General features: G+C 49.1%; 1 protein-coding gene across 1 annotated transcript in view; it reads left to right on the top strand.

The window, feature by feature from the left end:
* Window positions 1-1,931: 1,931 nt before the first annotated feature.
* SNUPN (snurportin 1) overlaps window positions 1,932-6,100 on the top strand; it is a 33,987-nt gene continuing 29,818 nt past the window's right edge. Inside the window, exon 1 of the mRNA XM_012801815.2 lies at window positions 1,932-2,061. The gene's annotated coding sequence lies outside the window, so the exon portion shown is untranslated. The remainder of the gene's footprint in view (window positions 2,062-6,100) is intronic.

Here is a 6,100-nt window from a genome sequence, read left to right as displayed (position 1 = left end):
CGTCATTGTTGTTTGGCGGGTCCGGGCTGGGGATTCGAACCCGCCACCTTAGGTATACGTGGCTGGCGCCTTAGCCGGTTGAGCTATAGGCGCCGAGCCTGAAGTGATCCCTTTGATTCCTGACTTTGCCACCCTGTCAAGTGTTCTTCTTCCTCTTGGCATTAATTGGCTTCTTTACTTTCCTATAGGATATCTCCAAATGGGCGTGGGAAGCACTCGTCCTCAAGATGACCGATAGCTTTGGCCTTTAACAACGTTAATTTACATAGGAAGAAAGTTCCTTTTTCTATTTTCTTTCAGTTCTAACTCCAGGGGAAAGTCTTGTCTGGGGACTAGACTAGAACTCATGTATAATTCTTGATTCTTGCTAGTTGTCCCCCTCTAAGAAAAATAAGCCCTCTTGCTTTTACTTCCAGCCTATATCTTTTTTTTTTTTTTTTTTTTAGACAGAGTCCTCACTATGTAACCCTCGGTAGAGTACCATAGGGTCACAGCTCACAGCAACCTCCAACTTCTGGGCTTAGGCGATTCTCTTGCCTCAGCCTCTGGAGTAGCTAGGACTACAGGTGCCTGCCACAACGCCTGACTATTTTTTTATGTAATTTGGCCGGGGCCAGGTTTGAACTCGCCACCCTTGGTATATGGGCCCTACCCACTGAGCCACAGGCACCTCCCCAAGTGAATTATTTTTATTTATTTATTTTTTCAGATGGGGTCTTGCTGTGCTGTGCCCAGTGGACCAAACTCCTGGCCTCAAGCAATCCTCCCGCCTCACATTCCCAAATAATTGGGACTATAGGCATGTGCCACTAGAGCCCAGATAATTGCCTAATTAAATTCTGAGGTCCACAAAATTGAGTCTTCTAAGGTCCCCACTCTTTACCAGCTTAGTAATGACCTTTTGTTAATTCTAATCTCTTGTTAAATCCAAATGGATGGTATCATATATATAAAATATGCAAGTACCCTGGCCAGGCACAGTGGTGGCTCACACCTATAATCCTAGCACTCTGGGAGACCAAGGTGGGTGGATTGCTTGAGCTCATGAGTTCAAGACCAGTCTGAGCAAAGCAAGACTCCGTCTCTAGTAAAAATAAAAAAGCTGGGGCAAGAGGATCACTTTTGCCCAAGAATTGGGGGCTGCTGTGAACTATGATAACCCCATGGCACTCTACCCAGGGCAACTGCTTGAGACTTTGTTTTTTAAAAAAATGCAAGTACAAAAATATATATACACAAGTTCACATCTTGGCATCCCTTGGACTCAAAATGTGTCAACTTTGGGTATTTTGTTCCTGCAGTATAGTAATAGCCACTTAACTTCTCCATAAGCAAATTCAAACATTTGGTTGAAAAGCTGTGACTTTGGCCAAGTTACTTAATGTCTCTGAGCGTCAGTCTATTTTCCTTATTAGAGATTAAATGAAATAATGGTTGTGCAACAGTATCTGGCTCAGGGTAAGCATTCAGATTTTTTTTTTAACAGTCTCACTGTGTTGCCCTCGGTAGAATGCCGTGGCATCACAGCTCACAGCAACCTCAAACTCTTGGGCATAAGCGATCCTCTTGCCTCAGCCTCCCAAGTAGTTGGGACTACAGGCGCCCACCACCCGGCTATTTTTTGGTTGTAGTTGTCATCTTTGGCAGGCCCGGGCTGGGTTCGAATTTGCTAGCTCAGGTGTATGTGGCTAGCGCCCTAGCCGCTGAGCTACAGGCACCAAGCCCAGGTTTTAATTTTGCATTTCATCATTCCGGCCCCTCAGAGGCTGCAGCGTGTTTTGTAGTTTTTGACGGGGGCCAGGTTTGAATCCACCACCTCCGGTGGCCGGCGCCCTACTCCTTTGAGCCACAGGCACCGCCCTGCAGCGTGTTTTGATTAGGTCTCCTAACTATATCTTGGCTGCTTCCCTCAATCCCTTGCACCAATTCAATCACTCTTTCATCCAAGGTCTACTGAATGCCATCCCTGTGCTTGCCACTGACTGTACTTAGTAGGAGTTAACCCAGGTCCCTGCCATTGCCAAACCGAGATCCGGAAAGAAAAACTCCCCAGTAACCGAGGTATGTTTCTGGTTTCGTAAGGGTGAAAGGGAAGTAAACGTCTAATGGTCTGAAACTTGGGGTGTGACGGGTGAAGAGAGTCATCCAGGCAACTGGCACTACTAGTATAACAGCATGGGCACTGGAGAGGAAGCAAACTCTTGGTGCAGTCCGAACGATTCTGAAGGTCCGGGGAAGGCGATAGGACCCAGGGCTTTGAACGCCCTGCCAAGCGATCTGAGCACCTCCTATCTGGCAAAACGATTCTGGAGGAGCTTGTGCGCCGGAGATAGAACTCGGCCTGTCCGAGTTATCTTGCACCATAGCGCAACGCAAGTACAGGAGGATGCCCTCTCTGGCCCATGGGAAAAGCTGCAGCCGTTGAGGGCGGAAATAACCGCCACCAGGAGACAAAACACCCGGACTGTAGCCGGAAACTCCGGGCACTAGGCCTGTGAGCCCCGCGAGGGGGCAGCAGCAAAGGGGCGGGCCTGGCTCTCTCACAGCAGGTGATTGGTTGGCCCCCGGCGGTGGCGACATAGGAGCGTGCAACTGTCACCTCGGTCGGGTGAGTTCTGGGTTCGAGCCTGGGCCCCGCCTGCTCTACAGCTGCCCCTCATCGCCAGGCCATGACTCCCTCCGGTCGGCTCCGCACTCTAGCCTCCCGGAGCGTCCTCTGGAGGGGCAGAGCCCAGGCACGAGCCTCCCCTTGGGAGCGTTTCCGTTCTTCTGTTCCACGCTGCCTGGCCAGGACCCCTGAAGGACTTTTGTGGGGGAGGAGAGAATCGTGCAAGGCCTTACATGACCTCATTCCTAGCAAAAGGCAGTGTGGGCTGGTGGCGGGGAGATCGGCCGCGTGGCACAGATAGAGTCTCCGATGCTAGAGCCCGTTAATCAAGGGTAGGGAGACGCGGCGATGCCCGGATGCGGACCTGAGGGACGTGCGGTGGCGACGCCGGAAGAGGCGGGAGAAGGACGGGGGGGGTGGAGCAGGAGGGGCGGGGAGAAGAGGGGAGGGTACAGGGAGCTGGGCGGGGCCTGGGCGGGGCGGACGATTGGAAATTAGACCGGTGGTTCTGACGGAGGTTAACCTGGGGCCAGGATCCCAAGGCCTGGAGCCAGCGCCAGCCGAGCTATGGGTTGGAAGAGCCCGAGCCGCTTAGGAGAGGAAGTATAGGGAGATGCTTCAGGGTCCAAGGCTTCAGTTTTAAGGATTTGAGTGATTTTGGCAGAGCAGATAATGCCTTTTAAAGGTGCTTTGGATTTGGTCCTTACTTTGGTAAACGGAAGGCTCAATGAATTTTTAAGAATTTCTACTATGGGCTCGGTGCCTGTGGCTCAAGTGGCTAAGGCGCCAACCACATACACCTAAGCTGGCGGGTTCGAATCCAACTCGGGCCTGCCAAACAACAATGACGGCTGCAACCAAAAAATAGCCAGGCCTTAAGACGGGCGCCTGTAGTCCCAGCTACTTGGGAGGCAAAGGAGTTGGAGGTTGCTGTGAGCTGTGATGCCACCGTACTCTACCCAGGGTAGAGCTTGAGGCTCTGTCTCAAAAAAAAGAATTTCTACTATGGAAATTGTTTTTTTTTGTTTTTTTTTCTTGAGACAGAGTCTCACTAGGTCACCCTGGGTAGAGTGCTGTGGCGTCACAGCTCCCACCAACCTAAAACTCTTGGGCTTAAGCGATTCTCTTAAGTAACTAGGACTACAGGCATCCGCCACAACTCCCAGCTATTTTTGTTGTTGTTGTTGTAGTTGTCATTGTTGTTTAGCAGGCCCCGGTTGGGTTCGAACCCTCTAGCCCTGGTGTATGTGGCCAGCGCCCTAACCACTGGGCTACGGGCACTGAGCCATGGAAATTGTTTTCAAATATACAAAACAGGGCAGCGCCTGTGGCTCAAGGAGTAGGGCACATATATAATATATAATCCCGGCCCCATATACCGGAGGTAGTGGGTTCAAACCTGGCCTGGTTAAAAACTGAAGAAATTAAAAAAAAATATATATATATATACACACACAAAGCAGTGAATAAAAGTGCCAGGCTTAGTGGCTCACCTTTGTTATCTTAGCACTCTGGGAGGTTGAGGTCAGGGGATTGATTGCTTGAGCTCAAAATGTGTCAACTTTGGCTATTTTTTTCTGCAGTATAGTAATAGCCACTTAACTTTATTTTATTTATTTTTTTTTTGAGACAGAGCCTCAAGCTGTCCCCCTGGGTAAACTGCTGTGGCATTACAGCTCACAGCAACCTCCAACTCCTGGGCTCAAGCAAGTCTCCTGCCTCTGCCTCCCAAGTAGCTGGGACCACAGGTGCCCGCCACAACCCTCAGTTATTTTTTGGTTGCAGCCGTCATTGTTGTTTTGGCGGGTCTGGGCTGGGGATTCGAACCCACCACCTTAGGTGTACGTGGCTGGTGCCTTAGCCGGTTGAGCTATAGGCGCCGAGCCTTAACTTTTCCATAAGCAAATTCAAACATTTGGTTGAAAAGCTGTGACTTTGGCCAAGTTACTTAACCTCTCTGAGATTCAGTCTATTTCCTTTATTAGAAGATTAAATGAGATAATGGTTGTGCAGCAGTATCTGGCTCAATGTAAGCATTCAGCTGACTCTACTAAAAACAAATAGGAAAATGTTAGCGGAGTGTTGTGGCAAGTGCCTGTAGTCCTAGCCTCAGCTACTCAGGAGGCTGAGGCAAGAGGATCTCTTGAGCCCAAGATTTGAGGTTGTTGTGAGCTATGACGCCATAGCATTCTACCCAGGATGACAGAGTGAACTCTATCTCAAAAAAAAAAAAAAAAGTGCAGGAAAGCAAAGAAAATAGCATATCATTATAGGTGGTTTGGATGGCATGGCATACCATACGGATCCCAAGTGTTCCTCCTAGGGCCTCAAGAATCATCCAGGAATAGCTACCCCTTGTTGCTATACAAATATTTTAAGACACACATCAAATTTACACTGAAATATGTTAATCTTATCTACTAAAAAAGTTCCTTTCATGTTTGAACTGTATATAGTTTCAGTTATGCAATATGAAAACAATTCTGGAGACTGGTTGCACACCAATGTTGAATGTACTTAACACTACAGAACTATACAAATAAAAATGGTACAATGGGGCAGCACCTGTGGCTCAGTGAGTAGGGTGCTGGCCCCATATACTGAGGGTGGTAGGTTCAAACCCAGCCCCAGCCAAACTGCAACAAAAAATAGCCGGGTGTTGTAGTAGGCGCCTGTAGTCCCAGCTACTTGGGAGGATGAGGCAAGAGAATCGCCTAAGCCCAAGAGCTGGAAGTTGCTGTGAGCTGTGATGCCACAGCACTCTACCAAGGATGACAAAGTGAGACTCTGTCTCTAAAAAAAAAAAAAAGGTACAGTGGAACAGTAAGCTAAAAGAGTTGTTAAACTGGATGGATGTGGTTGCTTATACCTGTAATCCTAGCACTATGTATGGGAGGCTGAGGTAGGAGGACTCTTTGAGCTCAAGAGTTCGAGACCTGCCTCATTAAGAGTGAGATCCCGTCTCTACAAAAAACATAAAAATAAAAGCATTGACCCTTGGGCAGTGCCTGTGGCTCAGTAGGTAAGGCGCTGGCCCCTTATACCGAGGGTGGCGGGTTCGAACCTGGCCCTGACCAAATTGCAGCAAAAAATAGCCAGGCATTGTGGTGGGTGCCTGTAGTCCCAGCTACTCGGGAGGCTGAGGCAAGAGAATCACTTAAGCCCAAGAACTGGAGGTTGCTGTGAGGTGTGATGCCACAGCACTCTACCAAGGATGACAAAATGAGACTCTGCCTCTAAGGGCACCTGTAGTACCAGCTATTTGGGAGGCTGAGGCAAGACAAACACTTAAGCCCAAGAGTTTGAGGTTGCTGTGAGCTGTGACACCATAGCACTCTACCAAGGATGACATAGTGAGACTCTGTCTCAAAGAAAAATAAAAAACCCTCTTATAAAATATAATAATAGGCTCGGCGCCTGTGGCTCAAGCGGCTAAGGCGCCAGCCACATACACCTAAGGTGGCGGGTTCGAATCCCCAGCCCGGGCCCGCC

Source organism: Otolemur garnettii, unplaced genomic scaffold (genome assembly GCF_000181295.1).
Source record: "Otolemur garnettii isolate 467f Iridium unplaced genomic scaffold, OtoGar3 scaffold00011, whole genome shotgun sequence".
Taxonomy (NCBI): Eukaryota; Metazoa; Chordata; class Mammalia; order Primates; family Galagidae; genus Otolemur; species Otolemur garnettii.
The sequence above is the reverse complement of the archived record's forward strand: the minus strand, read 5'-3'. Positions and strand labels throughout refer to the sequence as shown.